This window comes from Pseudophryne corroboree, unplaced genomic scaffold (genome assembly GCF_028390025.1).
Source record: "Pseudophryne corroboree isolate aPseCor3 unplaced genomic scaffold, aPseCor3.hap2 scaffold_1678, whole genome shotgun sequence".
NCBI classification, from domain to species: domain Eukaryota; kingdom Metazoa; phylum Chordata; class Amphibia; order Anura; family Myobatrachidae; genus Pseudophryne; species Pseudophryne corroboree.
This window is the reverse complement of record NW_026968314.1, coordinates 48855-70158: the sequence shown is the minus strand read 5'-3', so window position 1 is coordinate 70158 and position 21304 is coordinate 48855. Positions and strand designations below refer to the sequence as shown.

The window sequence follows — 21304 nt, the reverse complement described above, 5'->3', positions numbered from 1 at the left end:
GCTTCAGGGGCTGGGGCATAGCCAACATGAGCCCCACACCGAAGGAGGGTGGAGGTGTGTAATGCGAACTAGGGGTCATCCAAGCGCTGCAAAAGGCCGCCATGCCCTGCACGCCCCTTTTCTCTTTTCATATGCAGACGAGGGTTGAAGCCAACTTTGACCCACTGCTTGGATGACATCACCACATGCAAATCCATCTGCTGCAGGCCTTCCCCCAGGAATGCTTGCACTAGTTGTTGCATTTGGTTTGTTGTTTGGGGGTGCTTCAGCATTAGGCAGCCTTCTGCCCTCACATGTTCATCTGAAAATATGTGTTCTCCCTGCAGTTGTTGTCCCCAGATGAGAGTTCCCTTGTGCTGCCTCAGTTGAATCTCCTTTACTTGACAGAGATGTGCCTGAGCAGCGGCCCTCCCCAGCCCTATCCCAAATCATACTTATTTTGCATAGGCGATACCATGGTCATGAAGATTTTTCTCCCAGGGTGAGGTTCATTCATTGCATTCTGGGTATGCTGACCCCTGTGATTTCCCCAAATGTGGGAAACTCGACTGCATTATTTGTGGTAGTGGGGGACTGTGTTTGTGCTTTCCTCTGGTCAGCTCTGGAAAAAGTCTGATTTCTTTGTCTCAGATCTTCCTCTAGCCTTGTTCTTCTTTCGAGAGTTCCCTTGTGCTGCCTCAGTTGGATCTCTTTCACTTGACAGGGGGGTGCCCGAACAGCGGCATATGTTGAAGATACAATTTGTGAATTGCATTTAACACTATCTCCCTTTCCTGGGGAGAAGATGGTAGGGCCGATTTGAAAAACCGGCGAGGAGGCACCTCTTCGAATTTCAGCTTGTAACCCTGAGAAACAATTTCTATTGCCTAGGGATCCACCTGCGAATGAACCCAGATGTGGCTGAAAACTCGAAGACGTGCCCCCAACTGGGCGGACTCCTTTAGCGGAGCCCCAGCGTCATGCGGTGGATTTTGTAGAGGCCGGGGAGGACTTCTGTTCCTGGGAACTAGCTGTGTTGTGCAGCTTCTTCCCTCTGCCCTTACCTCTGGCAAGAAAGGACGCACCTCGTACTTTCTTGTTTCTCTGTGATCGAAAGGACTGCATTTGATAATGTGGTGCTTTCTTAGGCTGTGAGGGAATATAAGGCAAAAAATTTGATTTACCAGCTGTAGCTGTGGAGACTAGGTCCGAGAGACCTTCCCCAAACAATTCCTCACCCCTGTAAGGTAAAACCTCCATATGCCTTTTTGAGTCGGCATCACCTGTCCATTGCCGGGTCCATAGGACTCGTCTAGCAGAAATCGACATAGCGTTTATTCTAGAACCCAGTAGACTAATGTCACTTTGAGCATCTCTCATATATAGGACAGCATCTTTTATATGCCCTATGGTCAATAACATAGCATCCTTATCTAGGGTCTCAATCTCTGCTGATAAGGTATCTGTCCATGCTGCCACTGCGCTACAACCCCGGCCGACGCAATTACCGGTCTGAGTAAGGTACCAGAATGTGTGTAAATGGACTTTAGGGTAACCTCCTGCTTGCGGTCAGCAGGGTCCCTGATGGTAGCCGTATCCTGGGATGGCAGCGCTACCTTTTTGGATAAGCGTGTCAATGCTTTATCCACCCTAGGGGAGGATTCCCACCGTATCCTGTCCATTGGCGGGAAAGGATACGCCATAAGAATCCTTTTGGGAATCTGCAGCTTTTTGTCTGGAGATTCCCAAGCTTTTTCACATAATTCGTTCAACTCATGTGAGGGGGGAAAGGTTATCTCAGGTTTCTTTCCCTTATACATGTGTACCCTCGTGTCAGGGACAGGGGACTCTGTGATGTGCAAAACATCTTTTATTGCAATAATCATATATCGAATACATTTAGCCAATTTTGGCTGTAACTTTGCATCATCGTAGTCGACACTATGTCGGTATCTGTGTCAACTATTTGGGATAGTGGGCGCTTTTGAGACCCCGAAGGTCCCTGCGACATAGGGACAGGCATGGGTTGACTCCCTGACTGTTCCCTAGCTTCAGCTTTGTCTAATCTCTTGTGTAATAAGTTTACATTAGCACTTAAAACATTCCACATATCCATCCAGTCAGGTGTCGGCGTTGTCGATGGAGACACCACATTAATTTGCTCCTGCTCCTCTCTAGGAGAGCCTTCTACCTCAGACATGTCGACACACGTGTACCGACACACCATACACTCAGGGAATCCTCTTATCTGAGGACAGTTCCCCAACAAGGCCCTTTGGAGAGACAGAGAGAGAGAGTATGCCAGCACACACCCCAGCGCTATATGACCCAGGAAAAAAACACAATAATTTTATGTTTACCCAGTAGCGCTGTATTTCCATATATATATGCGCCTAATTATGTGCCCCCCTCTTCTTTAAGACCCTCTTTCTACCGTGGTATAAGCAGGGGAGAGTCCGTGGAGCTTCCCCTCAGCGGTGCTGTGGAGAAAATGGCGCTGGTGAGTGCTGAGGGAGAAGCCCCACCCCCTCAGCGATGGGCTTCTGTCCCGCTCAAATATAGTAAAAAAATGGCGGGGGCTCTTATATATATATATACAGTGCCTAGCTGCATATATATTTATTTTGCCAAAGAGTGGTCTATATTGCTGCCCAGGGCGTCCCCCCTGCGCCCTTCACCCTTACACTGACTGCCGTGTGTGAGGTGTATTGGAGCAATGGAGCACAGCTTTACTGCTGTGCGTTACCTCAGTGAAGATCATGAAGTCTTCCGCCGCCTCTGAAGTCTTCTTTTCTTCTCATACTCACCCGGCTTCTATCTTCCGGCTCTGCGAGGGGGACGGCGGCGCGGCTCTGGGACGGACGGCGAGGGTGAGACCTGCGTACCGATCCCTCTGGAGCTAATGCTGTACAGTAGCCTAAGAAGCAGAGCCTATCAACTCACAGAAGTAGGTGTGCATCTCTCCCCTCCGCCCCTCGATGCAGGGAGTCTGTTGCCAGCAGGCTCCCTGAAAATAAAAAAATCTAACAAATATACTTTCTGTCAGGAAACTCAGGAGAGCTCCCTGAAAAGCACCCAGTCTCCTCTGGGCACAGTAGTAAACTGAGGTCTGGAGGAGGGGCATAAAGGGAGGAGCCAGTGCACACCCAGATCTAAAGTCTTTCTTAAAGTGCCCATGTCTCCTGCGGAGCCCGTCTATCCCCCATGGTCCTTACGGAGTCCCCAGCATCCTCTAGGACGTAAGAGAAAAATTATGCTGGCAGAAAAATCCAATTGAGTGATTAAACAGCTCCAGAGCTGCTCTGTAAGGCAAGTAAAAGGGTGTGGGCCCTGCAGCACTACCTGTAGTTTGCATTGTGCATTGGAAGCCTAGTTTGCTGTCTGTTTCCACTTCTTTTTTCTTGAGCCCCTCCCGTCTATACCCTTGTGCACTATCCTGACTTCTCCTCCCGTCTGCTTACTTTGTGCCTTCCAATGCACAATGCAAACTACAGGTAGTGCTGCAGGGCCCACACCCTTTTACTTGCCTTACAGAGCAGCTCTGGAGCTGTTACAGTGCCCAGCTGCTGCAAGAAATCAGCTTGAATCCTTCAGGGGCTGGGGCATAGCCAACATGAGCCCCACACCGAAGGAGGGTGGAGGTGTTTAATGCGAACTAGGGGTCATCCAAGTGCCGCAAAAGGCCGCCATGCCCTGCACGCCCCTTTTCTCTTTTCATATGCAGACGAGGGTTGAAGCCAACTTTGACCCACTGCTTGGATGACATCGCCATATGCAAATCCATCTGCTGCAGGCCTTCCCCCAGGAATACTTGCACTAGTTGTTGCATTTGGTTTGTTGTTTGAGGGTGCTTCAGTATTAGGCAGCCTTCTGCCCTCCCATGTTCATCTGAAAATATGTGTTCTCCCTGCAGTTGTTGTCCCCAGATGAGAGTTCCCTTGTGCTGCCTCAGTTGAATCTCCTTTACTTGACAGAGATGTGCCTGAGCAGCGGCCCTCCCCAGCCCTATCCCAAATCATACTTATTTTGCATAGGAGATACCATGGTCATGAAGACTGTTCTCCCAGGGTGCGGTTCATTCATTGCATTCTGGGTATGCTGACCCCTGTGATTTCCCCAAATGTGGGAAACTCGACTGCATTATTTAATGCGAACTAGGGGTCATCCAAGCACCGCAAAAGGCCGCCATGCCCTGCATACCCCTTTTCTCTTTTCATAAGCAGACGAGGTTTGAAGCCAACTTTGACCCACTGCTTGGATGACATCACTTGCTGCCTTTCCAATGAAGCAAGTTTAATTTAATAATAGGTGAAAAACCATCCCTACAAAGGTGTTAATCAGATACTTGGCTTTGTGGACACTTTTCAGAGCACAAATTTGTTAGCATAAAAATAAAGCCAGAAAATGAAGAGCTGTTTAATCACTCAATTGGATTTTTCTGCCAGCATATTTCTTTTTCTCTGCAACCCACTGCTAAATTGTGCTTCCTAGCTGTTTTTATAAAATCACTGAATCAAATCTAACTCTGATTACATCAGAGAAGGCCAGGTACCCTACACCATAACAGGGGGTTTGAAATTTTGACTTGTCTACTTAAAGATCACCAAAATCTGATAACAAGGTCAATTAAGTCCCTGGGTGGGATTGAACCACCAACCTTTTGGTTAACAGCCTTACACACTAACTGATTGCGCCACAGCGACACTTTGCAGAAGTACATACTGACAAAGGCTAATAAGCATTCATCTAGAACGATTCCTAGAAACATTTTAAAAAGTCAATAATGTGGAGAGTTTTTGTAAGATGTTTCTTCCATCAACCAATGAAGAAACACATTGGTACTTTCCCATGATGAGTGAGTGCTTCAGGATCTTTTGCACTTACATGTGCAGCAGAGTACTGTAATGGAAGCATGCTGGGTCCATAACCCAGAGGTAGGCAGATTGAAACTATCCTCTGCTATATGCATTTTTTTTTGTTAATTAAAGTAATCCAAAACTGGGATTGATATTTTTGCTCTTTTATTTTTACTTAAAGTACAATAACTTTTACCATTTTAATTTGTTTTAATAGTATATTGACAGTATTGTTTTCTTTCAAAAATCCAATTAATTTTCTTTACCCGATTATTAAAATGGTAATTGACAAAAACAAACTACATTGTCACCAGAAGAGCAATACAAAATGTACAAGTGATATATTAAAATCATCTTTCCAGCTTGAATTTCAATGATGCATTGGGGCAACGATTTTGTGAGAAACATCTTCACCCTTAAATAAAGATTTTCTTAATTCCTTACCTGTGTGCTAATTAGATATCACCTTGTTTTCACATTAAACAGACTTCCACATGAGAAAACAGCAAAGATGCAGTGGCGTTAATGTTTCCTGGTGTCAACCTGTATTATTTCCGTAGATATTGAAATGAGGATGCATCTTGCTGCCTTTCCAATGAAGCAAGTTTAATTTAGTAATAGGTGAAAAACCATCCCTACAAAGATGTTAATCAGATACTTGGCTTTGTGGACACTTTTCAGAGAACAAATTTGTAATCATAAAAATAAAGCCAGAAAATGAAGAGCTGTTTAATCACTCAATTGGATTTTTCTGCCAGCATTTTTCTTTTTCTCTGCAACCCACTGCTAAATTGTGCTTCCTAGCTGTTTTTTTATAAAATCACTTAATCAAATCTAACTCTGATTACATCAGAGAAGGCCAGGTACCCTATACCATAAGAGGGGGTTTGCAATTTTGACTTGTCTACTTAAATATCACCAAAATCTGATAACAAGGTCAATTAAGTCCCTGGGTGGGATTGAACCACCAACCTTTTGGTTAACAGCCTTACACACTAACTGATTGCGCCACAGCGACACTTTGCAAAAAGCACATACTGACAAAGACTAATAAGCATTCATCTAGAACGTTTCCTAGAAAAACTTTAAAAAGTCAATAATCTGGAGAGTTTTTGTAAGATGTTTCTTCCAGCAACCAATGAAGAAACACATTGGTACTTTCGCATGATGAGTGAGTGCTTCAGGATCTCTTGCACTTACATGTGCAGCAGAGTACTGCAATGGAAGCATGCTGGGCCCATAACCCAGAGGTAGGCAGATTGAAACTATCCTTTGCTATATGAATTTTTTTTTTTGTTCATTAAAGTAATCCAAAACTGGGATTGATATTTTAGCTTTTATTTTTACTTAAAGTACAATAACTTTTACCATTTTAATTTGTTTTAATAGTATATTGACAGTATTGTTTTCTTTCAAAAATCCACTTAATTTTCTTTACCCTATTATTAAAATGGTAATTGACAAAAACAAACTACATTGTCACCATAAGAGCAATACAAAATGTACAAGTGATATATTAAAATCATCTTTCCAGCTTGAATTTCAATGATGCATTGGGGCAACGATTTTGTGAGAAACATCTTCACCCTTAAATAAAGATTTTCTTAATTCCTTACCTGTGTGCTAATTAGATATCACCTTGTTTTCACATTAAACAGACTTCCACATGAGAAAGCAGCAAGGATGCAGTGGCGTTAATGTTTCCTGGTATCAACCTGTATTATTTCAGTAGATATTGAAATGAGGATGCATCTTGCTGCCTTTCCAATGAAGCAAGTTTAATTTAGTAATAGGTGAAAAACCATCCCTACAAATATGTTAATCAGATACTTGGCTTTGTGGACACTTTTCAGAGAACAAATTAGTTAGTATAAAAATAAAGCCAGAAAATGAAGAGCTGTTTAATCACTCAATTGGATTTTTCTGCCAGCATATTTCTTTTTCTCTGCAACCCACTGCCAAATTGTGCTTCCTAGCTGTTTTTATAAAATCACTGAATCAAATCTAACTCTGATTACATCAGAGAAGGCCAGGTACCCTACACCATAACAGGGGGTTTGAAATTTTGACTTGTCTACTTAAAGATCACCAAAATCTGATAACAAGGTCAATTAAGTCCCTGGGTGGGATTGAACAACCAACCTTTTGGTTAATAGCCTTACACACTAACTGATTGCGCCACAGCTACACTTTGCAAAAGTACATACTGACAAAGGCTAATAAGCATTCATCTAGAACGATTCCTAGAAACATTTTAAAAAGTCAATAATGTGGAGAGTTTTTGTAAGATGTTTCTTCCATCAACCAATGAAGAAACACATTGGTACTTTCCCATGATAAGTGAGTGCTTCAGGACCTCTTGCACTTACATGTGCAGCAGAGTACTGTAATGGAAGCATGCTGGGTCCATAACCCAGAGGTAGGCAGATTGAAACTATCCTCTGCTATATGCATTTTTTTTTGTTAATTAAAGTAATCCAAAACTGGGATTGATATTTTTACTCTTTTATTTTTACTTAAAGTACAATAACTTTTACCATTTTAATTTGTTTTAAGAGTATATTGACAGTATTGTTTTCTTTCAAAAATCCACTTAATTTTCTTTACCCGATTATTAAAATGGTAATTGACAAAAACAAACTACATTGTCACCAGAAGAGCAATACAAAATGTACAAGTGATATATTAAAATCATCTTTCCAGCTTGAATTTCAATGATGCATTGGGGCAACGATTTTGTGAGAAACATCTTCACCCTTAAATAAAGATTTTCTTAATTCCTTACCTGTGTGCTAATTAGATATCACCTTGTTTTCACATTATACAGACTTCCACATGAGAAAACAGCAAAGATGCAGTGGCGTTAATGTTTCCTGGTGTCAACCTGTATTATTTCCGTAGATATTGAAATGAGGATGCATCTTGCTGCCTTTCCAATGAAGCAAGTTTAATTTAGTAATAGGTGAAAAACCATCCCTACAAAGATGTTAATCAGATACTTGGCTTTGTGGACACTTTTCAGAGAACAAATTTGTAATCATAAAAATAAAGCCAGAAAATGAAGAGCTGTTTAATCACTTAATTGGATTTTTCTGCCAGCATTTTTCTTTTTCTCTGCAACCCACTGCTAAATTGTGCTTCCTAGCTGTTTTTTTATAAAATCACTTAATCAAATCTAACTCTGATTACATCAGAGAAGGCCAGGTACCCTACACCATAAGAGGGGGTTTGCAATTTTGACTTGTCTACTTAAATATTACCAAAATCTGATCACAAGGTCAATTACGTCCCTGGATGGGATTGAACCACCAACCTTTTGATTAATAGCTGAACACACTAACCGATTGCGCCACAAAGACACTTTGCGAAAAGTACATACTGACAAAGACTAATAAGCATTCATCTAGAACGTTTCCTAGAAAAACTTTAAAAAGTCAATAATCTGGAGAGTTTTTGTAAGATGTTTCTTCCAGCAACCAATGAAGAAACACATTGGTACTTTCGCATGATGAGTGAGTGCTTCAGGATCTCTTGCACTTACATGTGCAGCAGAGTACTGCAATGGAAGCATGCTGGGCCCATAACCCAGAGGTAGGCAGATTGAAACTATCCTTTGCTATATGCATTTTTTTTTTGTTCATTAAAGTAATCCAAAACTGGGATTGATATTTTAGCTTTTATTTTTGCCTATCTCTTTGCAAAAGAGAGATATCGGCAAGGAAAAGCTGTATTGTACCTTTGCATTTTTCTCCCAAACGAAGGACACTAGAATGAAAATTTTAAAGCCTCCTGTTAGTGCTTCATCTACACGTAATAGCCCTGAATTTTCCAATGCCTATCTCTTTGCAAAAGAGAGATATCGGCAAGGAAATGCTGTATTGTACCTTTGCATTTTTCTCCCAAACGAAAGACACTAGAATGAAAATTTTAAAGCCTCCTGTTAGTGCTTCATCTACACGTTATAGCCCTGCATTTTCCAATGCCTATCTCTTTGCAAAAGAGAGATATCGGCAAGGAAAAGTTGCATTGTACTTTTGCATTTTTCTCCCAAACGAAAGACACTAGAATGAAAATTGTAAAGCCTCCTGTTAGTGCTTCATCTACACGTTATAGCCCTGCATTTTCCAATGCCTATCTCTTTGCAAAAGAGAGATATCGGCAAGGAAAAGCTGTATTGTACCTTTGCATTTTTCTCCCAAACGAAAGACACTAGAATGAAAATGTTAAAACCTACTGTTAGTGCTTCATCTACACGTTATAGCCCTGAATTTTCCAATGCCTATCTCTTTGCAAAAGAGAGATATCGGCAAGGAAAAGCTGTATTGTACCTTTGCATTTTTCTCCCAAACGAAAGACACTAGAATGAAAATTTTAAAGCCTCCTGTTAGTGCTTCATCTACACGTTATAGCCCTGAATTTTCCAATGCCTAGCTCTTTGCAAAAGAGAGATATCGACAAGGAAAAGCTGTATTGTACCTTTGCATTTTTCTCCCAAACGAAAGACACTAGAATGAAAATTTTAAAGCCTCCTGTTAGTGCTTCATCTACACGTTATAGCCCTGAATTTTCCAATGCCTATCTCTTTGCAAAAGAGAGATATCGGCAAGGAAAAGCTGTATTGTACCTTTGCATTTTTCTCCCAAACGAAGGACACTAGAATGAAAATTTTAAAGCCTCCTGTTAGTGCTTCATCTACACGTAATAGCCCTGAATTTTCCAATGCCTATCTCTTTGCAAAAGAGAGATATCGGCAAGGAAATGCTGTATTGTACCTTTGCATTTTTCTCCCAAACGAAAGACACTAGAATGAAAATTTTAAAGCCTCCTGTTAGTGCTTCATCTACACGTTATAGCCCTGCATTTTCCAATGCCTATCTCTTTGCAAAAGAGAGATATCGGCAAGGAAAAGTTGCATTGTACTTTTGCATTTTTCTCCCAAACGAAAGACACTAGAATGAAAATTGTAAAGCCTCCTGTTAGTGCTTCATCTACACGTTATAGCCCTGCATTTTCCAATGCCTATCTCTTTGCAAAAGAGAGATATCGGCAAGGAAAAGCTGTATTGTACCTTTGCATTTTTCTCCCAAACGAAAGACACTAGAATGAAAATGTTAAAGCCTACTGTTAGTGCTTCATCTACACGTTATAGCCCTGAATTTTCCAATGCCTATCTCTTTGCAAAAGAGAGATATCGGCAAGGAAAAGCTGTATTGTACCTTTGCATTTTTCTCCCAAACGAAAGACACTAGAATGAAAATTTTAAAGCCTCCTGTTAGTGCTTCATCTACACGTTATAGCCCTGAATTTTCCAATGCCTAGCTCTTTGCAAAAGAGAGATATCGGCAAGGAAAAGCTGTATTGTACCTTTGCATTTTTCTCCCAAACGAAAGACACTAGAATGAAAATTTTAAAGCCTCCTGTTAGTGCTTCATCTACACGTTATAGCCCTGAATTTTCCAATGCCTATCTCTTTGCAAAAGAGAGATATCGGCAAGGAAAAGCTGTATTGTACCTTTGCATTTTTCTCCCAAACGAAGGACACTAGAATGAAAATTTTAAAGCCTCCTATTAGTGCTTCATCTACACGTTATAGCCCTGAATTTTCCAATGCCTATCTCTTTGCAAAAGAGAGATATCGGCAAGGAAAAGCTGTATTGTACCTTTGCATTTTTCTCCCAAACGAAGTACACTAGAATGAAAATTTTAAAGCCTCCTGTTAGTGCTTCATCTACACGTTATAGCCCTGAATTTTCCAATGCCTATCTCTTTGCAAAAGAGAGATATCGGCAAGGAAATGCTGTATTGTACCTTTGCATTTTTCTCCCAAACGAAAGACACTAGAATGAAAATTTTAAAGCCTCCTGTTAGTGCTTCATCTACACGTTATAGCCCTGCATTTTCCAATGCCTATCTCTTTGCAAAAGAGAGATATCGGCAAGGAAAAGCTGCATTGTACTTTTGCATTTTTCTCCCAAACGAAAGACACTAGAATGAAAATTTTAAAGCCTCCTGTTAGTGCTTCATCTACACGTTATAGCCCTGAATTTTCCAATGCCTAGCTCTTTGCAAAAGAGAGATATTGGCAAGGAAAAGCTGTATTGTACCTTTGCATTTTTCTCCCAAACGAAAGACACTAGAATGAAAATTTTAAAGCCTCCTGTTAGTGCTTCATCTACACGATATAGCCCTGAATTTTCCAATGCCTATCTCTTTGCAAAAGAGAGATATCGGCAAGGAAAAGCTGTATTGTACCTTTGCATTTTTCTCCCAAACGAAAGACACTAGAATGAAAATTTTAAAGCCTCCTGTTAGTGCTTCATCTACACGTTATAGCCCTGAATTTTCCAATGCCTATCTCTTTGCAAAAGAGAGATATCGGCAAGGAAAAGCTGTATTGTACCTTTGCATTTTTCTCCCAAACGAAGGACACTAGAATGAAAATTTTAAAGCCTCCTATTAGTGCTTCATCTACACGTTATAGCCCTGAATTTTCCAATGCCTATCTCTTTGCAAAAGAGAGATATCGGCAAGGAAAAGCTGTATTGTACCTTTGCATTTTTCTCCCAAACGAAGTACACTAGAATGAAAATTTTAAAGCCTCCTGTTAGTGCTTCATCTACACGTTATAGCCCTGAATTTTCCAATGCCTATCTCTTTGCAAAAGAGAGATATCGGCAAGGAAATGCTGTATTGTACCTTTGCATTTTTCTCCCAAACGAAAGACACTAGAATGAAAATTTTAAAGCCTCCTGTTAGTGCTTCATCTACACGTTATAGCCCTGCATTTTCCAATGCCTATCTCTTTGCAAAAGAGAGATATCGGCAAGGAAAAGCTGCATTGTACTTTTGCATTTTTCTCCCAAACGAAAGACACTAGAATGAAAATTTTAAAGCCTCCTGTTAGTGCTTCATCTACACGTTATAGCCCTGAATTTTCCAATGCCTAGCTCTTTGCAAAAGAGAGATATCGGCAAGGAAAAGCTGTATTGTACCTTTGCATTTTTCTCCCAAACGAAAGACACTAGAATGAAAATTTTAAAGCCTCCTGTTAGTGCTTCATCTACACGTTATAGCCCTGAATTTTCCAATGCCTATCTCTTTGCAAAAGAGAGATATCGGCAAGGAAAAGCTGTATTGTACCTTTGCATTTTTCTCCCAAACGAAGGACACTAGAATGAAAATTTTAAAGCCTCCCATTAGTGCTTCATCTACACGTTATAGCCCTGAATTTTCCAATGCCTATCTCTTTGCAAAAGAGAGATATCGGCAAGGAAAAGCTGTATTGTACCTTTGCATTTTTCTCCCAAACGAAGTACACTAGAATGAAAATTTTAAAGCCTCCTGTTAGTGCTTCATCTACACGTTATAGCCCTGAATTTTCCAATGCCTATCTCTTTGCAAAAGAGAGATATCGGCAAGGAAATGCTGTATTGTACCTTTGCATTTTTCTCCCAAACGAAAGACACTAGAATGAAAATTTTAAAGCCTCCTGTTAGTGCTTCATCTACACGTTATAGCCCTGCATTTTCCAATGCCTATCTCTTTGCAAAAGAGAGATATCGGCAAGGAAAAGCTGCATTGTACTTTTGCATTTTTCTCCCAAACGAAAGACACTAGAATGAAAATTTTAAAGCCTCCTGTTAGTGCTTCATCTACACGTTATAGCCCTGAATTTTCCAATGCCTAGCTCTTTGCAAAAGAGAGATATTGGCAAGGAAAAGCTGTATTGTACCTTTGCATTTTTCTCCCAAACGAAAGACACTAGAATGAAAATTTTAAAGCCTCCTGTTAGTGCTTCATCTACACGATATAGCCCTGAATTTTCCAATGCCTATCTCTTTGCAAAAGAGAGATATCGGCAAGGAAAAGCTGTATTGTACCTTTGCATTTTTCTCCCAAACGAAAGACACTAGAATGAAAATTTTAAAGCCTCCTGTTAGTGCTTCATCTACACGTTATAGCCCTGAATTTTCCAATGCCTATCTCTTTGCAAAAGAGAGATATCGGCAAGGAAAAGCTGTATTGTACCTTTGCATTTTTCTCCCAAACGAAGGACACTAGAATGAAAATTTTAAAGCCTCCTATTAGTGCTTCATCTACACGTTATAGCCCTGAATTTTCCAATGCCTATCTCTTTGCAAAAGAGAGATATCGGCAAGGAAAAGCTGTATTGTACCTTTGCATTTTTCTCCCAAACGAAGTACACTAGAATGAAAATTTTAAAGCCTCCTGTTAGTGCTTCATCTACACGTTATAGCCCTGAATTTTCCAATGCCTATCTCTTTGCAAAAGAGAGATATCGGCAAGGAAATGCTGTATTGTACCTTTGCATTTTTCTCCCAAACGAAAGACACTAGAATGAAAATTTTAAAGCCTCCTGTTAGTGCTTCATCTACACGTTATAGCCCTGCATTTTCCAATGCCTATCTCTTTGCAAAAGAGAGATATCGGCAAGGAAAAGCTGCATTGTACTTTTGCATTTTTCTCCCAAACGAAAGACACTAGAATGAAAATTTTAAAGCCTCCTGTTAGTGCTTCATCTACACGTTATAGCCCTGAATTTTCCAATGCCTAGTTCTTTGCAAAAGAGAGATATTGGCAAGGAAAAGCTGTATTGTACCTTTGCATTTTTCTCCCAAACGAAAGACACTAGAATGAAAATTTTAAAGCCTCCTGTTAGTGCTTCATCTACACGATATAGCCCTGAATTTTCCAATGCCTATCTCTTTGCAAAAGAGAGATATCGGCAAGGAAAAGCTGTATTGTACCTTTGCATTTTTCTCCCAAACGAAGGACACTAGAATGAAAATTTTAAAGCCTCCTGTTAGTGCTTCATCTACACGTTATAGCCCTGAATTTTCCAATGCCTATTTCTTTGCAAAAGAGAGATATCGGCAAGGAAAAGCTGTATTGTACCTTTGCATTTTTCTCCCAAACGAAAGAAACTAGAATGAAAATTTTAAAGCCTACTGTTAGTGCTTCATCTACACGTTATAGCCCTGAATTTTCCAATGCCTAGCTCTTTGCAAAAGAGAGATATCGGCAAGGAAAAGCTGTATTGTACCTTTGCATTTTTCTCCCAAACGAAAGACACTAGAATGAAAATTTTAAAGCCTCCTGTTAGTGCTTCATCTACACGTTATAGCCCTGAATTTTCCAATGCCTATCTCTTTGCAAAAGAGAGATATCGGCAAGGAAAAGCTGTATTGTACCTTTGTTTTTTTCTCCCAAACGAAAGACACTAGAATGAAAATTTTAAAGCCTCCTATTAGTGCTTCATCTACACGTTATAGCCCTGAATTTTCCAATGCCTATCTCTTTGCAAAAGAGAGATATCGGCAAGGAAAAGCTGCATTGTACTTTTGCATTTTTCTCCCAAACGAAAGACACTAGAATGAAAATTTTAAAGCCTCCTGTTAGTGCTTCATCTACACGTTATAGCCCTGAATTTTCCAATGCCTAGCTCTTTGCAAAAGAGAGATATTGGCAAGGAAAAGCTGTATTGTACCTTTGCATTTTTCTCCCAAACGAAAGACACTAGAATGAAAATTTAAAAGCCTCCTGTTAGTGCTTCATGTACGCGGTATAGCCCTGAATTTTCCAATGCCTAGCTCTTTGCAAAAGAGAGATATCGGCAAGGAAAAGCTGTATTGTACCTTTGCATTTTTCTCCCAAACGAAAGACACTAGAATGAAAATTTTAAAGCCTCCTGTTAGTGCTTCATCTACACGTTATAGCCCTGAATTTTCCAATGCCTATCTCTTTGCAAAAGAGAGATATCGGCAAGGAAATGCTGTATTGTACCTTTGCATTTTTCTCCCAAACGAAAGACACTAGAATGAAAATTTTAAAGCCTCCTGTTAGTGCTTCATCTACACGTTATAGCCCTGCATTTTCCAATGCCTATCTCTTTGCAAAAGAGAGATATCGGCAAGGAAAAGCTGCATTGTACTTTTGCATTTTTCTCCCAAACGAAAGACACTAGAATGAAAATTTTAAAGCCTCCTGTTAGTGCTTCATCTACACGTTATTGCCCTGAATTTTCCAATGCCTAGCTCTTTGCAAAAGAGAGATATTGGCAAGGAAAAGCTGTATTGTACCTTTGCATTTTTCTCCCAAACGAAAGACACTAGAATGAAAATTTTAAAGCCTCCTGTTAGTGCTTCATCTACACGTTATAGCCCTGAATTTTCCAATGCCTATCTCTTTGCAAAAGAGAGATATCGGCAAGGAAAAACTGTATTGTACCTTTGCATTTTTCTCCCAAACGAAAGACACTAGAATGAAAATTTTAAAGCCTCCTGTTAGTGCTTCATCTACACGTTATAGCCCTGAATTTTCCAATGCCTATCTCTTTGCAAAAGAGAGATATCGGCAAGGAAAAGCTGTATTGTACCTTTGCATTTTTCTCCCAAACGAAGGACACTAGAATGAAAATTTTAAAGCCTCCTATTAGTGCTTCATCTACACGTTATAGCCCTGAATTTTCCAATGCCTATCTCTTTGCAAAAGAGAGATATCGGCAAGGAAAAGCTGTATTGTACCTTTGCATTTTTCTCCCAAACGAAGTACACTAGAATGAAAATGTTAAAGCCTCCTGTTAGTGCTTCATCTACACGTTATAGCCCTGAATTTTCCAATGCCTATCTCTTTGCAAAAGAGAGATATCGGCAAGGAAATGCTGTATTGTACCTTTGCATTTTTCTCCCAAACGAAAGACACTAGAATGAAAATTTTAAAGCCTCCTGTTAGTGCTTCATCTACACGTTATAGCCCTGCATTTTCCAATGCCTATCTCTTTGCAAAAGAGAGATATCGGCAAGGAAAAGCTGCATTGTACTTTTGCATTTTTCTCCCAAACGAAAGACACTAGAATGAAAATTTTAAAGCCTCCTGTTAGTGCTTCATCTACACGTTATTGCCCTGAATTTTCCAATGCCTAGCTCTTTGCAAAAGAGAGATATTGGCAAGGAAAAGCTGTATTGTACCTTTGCATTTTTCTCCCAAACGAAAGACACTAGAATGAAAATTTTAAAGCCTCCTGTTAGTGCTTCATCTACACGTTATAGCCCTGAATTTTCCAATGCCTATCTCTTTGCAAAAGAGAGATATCGGCAAGGAAAAACTGTATTGTACCTTTGCATTTTTCTCCCAAACGAAAGACACTAGAATGAAAATTTTAAAGCCTCCTGTTAGTGCTTCATCTACACGTTATAGCCCTGAATTTTCCAATGCCTATCTCTTTGCAAAAGAGAGATATCGGCAAGGAAAAGCTGTATTGTACCTTTGCATTTTTCTCCCAAACGAAGGACACTAGAATGAAAATTTTAAAGCCTCCTATTAGTGCTTCATCTACACGTTATAGCCCTGAATTTTCCAATGCCTATCTCTTTGCAAAAGAGAGATATCGGCAAGGAAAAGCTGTATTGTACCTTTGCATTTTTCTCCCAAACGAAGTACACTAGAATGAAAATGTTAAAGCCTCCTGTTAGTGCTTCATCTACACGTTATAGCCCTGAATTTTCCAATGCCTATCTCTTTGCAAAAGAGAGATATCGGCAAGGAAAAGCTGTATTGTACCTTTGCATTTTTCTCCCAAACGAAAGACACTAGAATGAAAATTTTAAAGCCTCCTGTTAGTGCTTCATCTACACGTTATAGCCCTGAATTTTCCAATGCCTATCTCTTTGCAAAAGAGAGATATCGGCAAGGAAATGCTGTATTGTACCTTTGCATTTTTCTCCCAAACGAAAGACACTAGAATGAAAATTTTAAAGCCTCCTGTTAGTGCTTCATCTACACGTTATAGCCCTGCATTTTCCAATGCCTATCTCTTTGCAAAAGAGAGATATCGGCAAGGAAAAGCTGCATTGTACTTTTGCATTTTTCTCCCAAACGAAAGACACTAGAATGAAAATTTTAAAGCCTCCTGTTAGTGCTTCATCTACACGTTATAGCCCTGAATTTTCCAATGCCTAGCTCTTTGCAAAAGAGAGATATTGGCAAGGAAAATCTGTATTGTACCTTTGCATTTTTCTCCCAAACGAAAGACACTAGAATGAAAATGTTAAAGCCTACTGTTAGTGCTTCATCTACACGTTATAGCCCTGAATTTTCCAATGCCTAGTTCTTTGCAAAAGAGAGATATCGGCAAGGAAAAGCTGTATTGTACCTTTGCATTTTTCTCCCAAACGAAAGACACTAGAATGAAAATTTTAAAGCCTCCTGTTAGTGCTTCATCTACACGTTATAGCCCTGAATTTTCCAATGCCTATCTCTTTGCAAAAGAGAGATATCGGCAAGGAAAAGCTGTATTGTACCTTTGCTTTTTTCTCCCAAACGAAAGACACTAGAATGAAAATTTTAAAGCCTCCTATTAGTGCTTCATCTACACGTTATAGCCCTGAATTTTCCAATGCCTATCTCTTTGCAAAAGAGAGATATCGGCAAGGAAAAGCTGCATTGTACTTTTGCATTTTTCTCCCAAACGAAAGACACTAGAATGAAAATTTTAAAGCCTCCTGTTAGTGCTTCATCTACACGTTATAGCCCTGAATTTTCCAATGCCTAGCTCTTTGCAAAAGAGAGATATCGGCAAGGAAAAGCTGTATTGTACCTTTGCATTTTTCTCCCAAACGAAAGACACTAGAATGAAAATTTTAAAGCCTCCTGTTAGTGCTTCATCTACACGTTATAGCCCTGAATTTTCCAATGCCTATCTCTTTGCAAAAGAGAGATATCGGCAAGGAAAAGCTGTATTGTACCTTTGCATTTTTCTCCCAAACGAAGGACACTAGAATGAAAATTTTAAAGCCTCCTATTAGTGCTTCATCTACACGTTATAGCCCTGAATTTTCCAATGCCTATCTCTTTGCAAAAGAGAGATATCGGCAAGGAAAAGCTGTATTGTACCTTTGCATTTTTCTCCCAAACGAAGTACACTAGAATGAAAATTTTAAAGCCTCCTGTTAGTGCTTCATCTACACGTTATAGCCCTGAATTTTCCAATGCCTATCTCTTTGCAAAAGAGAGATATCGGCAAGGAAATGCTGTATTGTACCTTTGCATTTTTCTCCCAAACGAAAGACACTAGAATGAAAATTTTAAAGCCTCCTGTTAGTGCTTCATCTACACGTTATAGCCCTGCATTTTCCAATGCCTATCTCTTTGCAAAAGAGAGATATCGGCAAGGAAAAGCTGCATTGTACTTTTGCATTTTTCTCCCAAACGAAAGACACTAGAATGAAAATTTTAAAGCCTCCTGTTAGTGCTTCATCTACACGTTATAGCCCTGAATTTTCCAATGCCTAGCTCTTTGCAAAAGAGAGATATTGGCAAGGAAAAGCTGTATTGTACCTTTGCATTTTTCTCCCAAACGAAAGACACTAGAATGAAAATTTTAAAGCCTCCTGTTAGTGCTTCATCTACACGATATAGCCCTGAATTTTCCAATGCCTATCTCTTTGCAAAAGAGAGATATCGGCAAGGAAAAGCTGTATTGTACCTTTGCATTTTTCTCCCAAACGAAGGACACTAGAATGAAAATTTTAAAGCCTCCTGTTAGTGCTTCATCTACACGTTATAGCCCTGAATTTTCCAATGCCTATTTCTTTGCAAAAGAGAGATATCGGCAAGGAAAAGCTGTATTGTACCTTTGCATTTTTCTCCCAAACGAAAGACACTAGAATGAAAATTTTAAAGCCTACTGTTAGTGCTTCATCTACACGTTATAGCCCTGAATTTTCCAATGCCTAGCTCTTTGCAAAAGAGAGATATCGGCAAGGAAAAGCTGTATTGTACCTTTGCATTTTTCTCCCAAACGAAAGACACTAGAATGAAAATTTTAAAGCCTCCTGTTAGTGCTTCATCTACACGTTATAGCCCTGAATTTTCCAATGCCTATCTCTTTGCAAAAGAGAGATATCGGCAAGGAAAAGCTGTGATTGTACCTTTGTTTTTTTCTCCCAAACGAAAGACACTAGAATGAAAATTTTAAAGCCTCCTATTAGTGCTTCATCTACACGTTATAGCCCTGAATTTTCCAATGCCTATCTCTTTGCAAAAGAGAGATATCGGCAAGGAAAAGCTGCATTGTACTTTTGCATTTTTCTCCCAAACGAAAGACACTAGAATGAAAATTTTAAAGCCTCCTGTTAGTGCTTCATCTACACGTTATAGCCCTGAATTTTCCAATGCCTAGCTCTTTGCAAAAGAGAGATATTGGCAAGGAAAAGCTGTATTGTACCTTTGCATTTTTCTCCCAAACGAAAGACACTAGAATGAAAATTTAAAAGCCTCCTGTTAGTGCTTCATGTACGCGGTATAGCCCTGAATTTTCCAATGCCTAGCTCTTTGCAAAAGAGAGATATCGGCAAGGAAAAGCTGTATTGTACCTTTGCATTTTTCTCCCAAACGAAAGACACTAGAATGAAAATTTTAAAGCCTCCTGTTAGTGCTTCATCTACACGTTATAGCCCTGAATTTTCCAATGCCTATCTCTTTGCAAAAGAGAGATATCGGCAAGGAAATGCTGTATTGTACCTTTGCATTTTTCTCCCAAACGAAAGACACTAGAATGAAAATTTTAAAGCCTCCTGTTAGTGCTTCATCTACACGTTATAGCCCTGCATTTTCCAATGCCTATCTCTTTGCAAAAGAGAGATATCGGCAAGGAAAAGCTGCATTGTACTTTTGCATTTTTCTCCCAAACGAAAGACACTAGAATGAAAATTTTAAAGCCTCCTGTTAGTGCTTCATCTACACGTTATAGCCCTGAATTTTCCAATGCCTAGCTCTTTGCAAAAGAGAGATATCGGCAAGGAAAAGCTGTATTGTACCTTTGCTTTTTTCTCCCAAACGAAAGACACTAGAATGAAAATTTTAAAGCCTCCTATTAGTGCTTCATCTACACGTTATAGCCCTGAATTTTCCAATGCCTATCTCTTTGCAAAAGAGAGATATCGGCAAGGAAAAGCTGTATTGTACTTTTGCATTTTTCTCCCAAACGAAAGACACTAGAATGAAAATTTTAAAGCCTCCTGTTAGTGCTTCATCTACACGTTATAGCCCTGAATTTTCCAATGCCTAGCTCTTTGCAAAAGAGAGATATTGGCAAGGAAAAGCTGTATTGTACCTTTGCATTTTTCTCCCAAACGAAAGACACTAGAATGAAAATTTAAAAGCCTCCTGTTAGTGCTTCATCTACACGGTATAGCCCTGAATTTTCCAATGCCTAGCTCTTTGCAAAAGAGAGATATCGGCAAGGAAAAGCTGTATTGTACCTTTGCATTTTTCTCCCAAACGAAAGACACTAGAATGAAAATTTTAAAGCCTCCTGTTAGTGCTTCATCTACACGTTATAGCCCTGAATTTTCCAATGCCTATCTCTTTGCAAAAGAGAGATATCGGCAAGGAAATGCTGTATTGTACCTTTGCATTTTTCTCCCAAACGAAAGACACTAGAATGAACATTTTAAAGCCTCCTGTTAGTGCTTCATCTACACGTTATAGCCCTGCATTTTCCAATGCCTATCTCTTTGCAAAAGAGAGATATCGGCAAGGAAAAGCTGCATTGTACTTTTGCATTTTTCTCCCAAACGAAAGACACTAGAATGAAAATTTTAAAGCCTCCTGTTAGTGCTTCATCTACACGTTATTGCCCTGAATTTTCCAATGCCTAGCTCTTTGCAAAAGAGAGATATTGGCAAGGAAAAGCTGTATTGTACCTTTGCATTTTTCTCCCAAACGAAAGACACTAGAATGAAAATTTTAAAGCCTCCTGTTAGTGCTTCATCTACACGTTATAGCCCTGAATTTTCCAATGCCTATCTCTTTGCAAAAGAGAGATATCGGCAAGGAAAAACTGTATTGTACCTTTGCATTTTTCTCCCAAACGAAAGACACTAAAATGAAAATTTTAAAGCCTCCTGTTAGTGCTTCATCTACACGTTATAGCCCTGAATTTTCCAATGCCTATCTCTTTGCAAAAGAGAGATATCGGCAAGGAAAAGCTGTATTGTACCTTTGCATTTTTCTCCCAAACGAAGGACACTAGAATGAAAATTTAAAAGCCTCCTGTTAGTGCTTCATCTACACGGTATAGCCCTGAATTTTCCAATGCCTATCTCTTTGCAAAAGAGAGATATCGGCAAGGAAAAGCTGTATTGTACCTTTGCATTTTTCTCCCAAACGAAAGACACTAGAATGAAAATTTTAAAGCCTCCTGTTAGTGCTTCATCTACACGTTATAGCCCTGAATTTTCCAATGCCTAGCTCTTTGCAAAAGAGAGATATTGTGCTTCCTAGCTGTTTTTTATAAAATCACTTAATTAAATCTAACTCTGATTACGTCAGAGAAGGCCAGGTACCCTACACCATAAGAGGGGGTTTGAAATTTTGACTTGTCTACTTAAAGATCACCAAAATCTGATGACAAGGTCAATTACATCCCTGGGTGGGATTGAACCTCC

The 21304-nt window shown here is 39.7% G+C and overlaps 1 non-coding gene and 1 pseudogene across 1 annotated transcript; both read left to right on the top strand.

The window, feature by feature from the left end:
* The first annotated feature begins 430 nt into the window (after positions 1 to 430).
* LOC135001871 (U1 spliceosomal RNA) lies at positions 431 to 594 on the top strand. Its single transcript, XR_010203191.1, has one exon. It is a non-coding gene; the product is annotated as a U1 spliceosomal RNA (small nuclear RNA).
* A 3402-nt stretch (positions 595 to 3996) lies between these two features.
* On the top strand, positions 3997 to 4175 carry LOC135001844 (U1 spliceosomal RNA; annotated as a pseudogene).
* The last annotated feature ends 17129 nt before the right edge of the window (positions 4176 to 21304 follow it).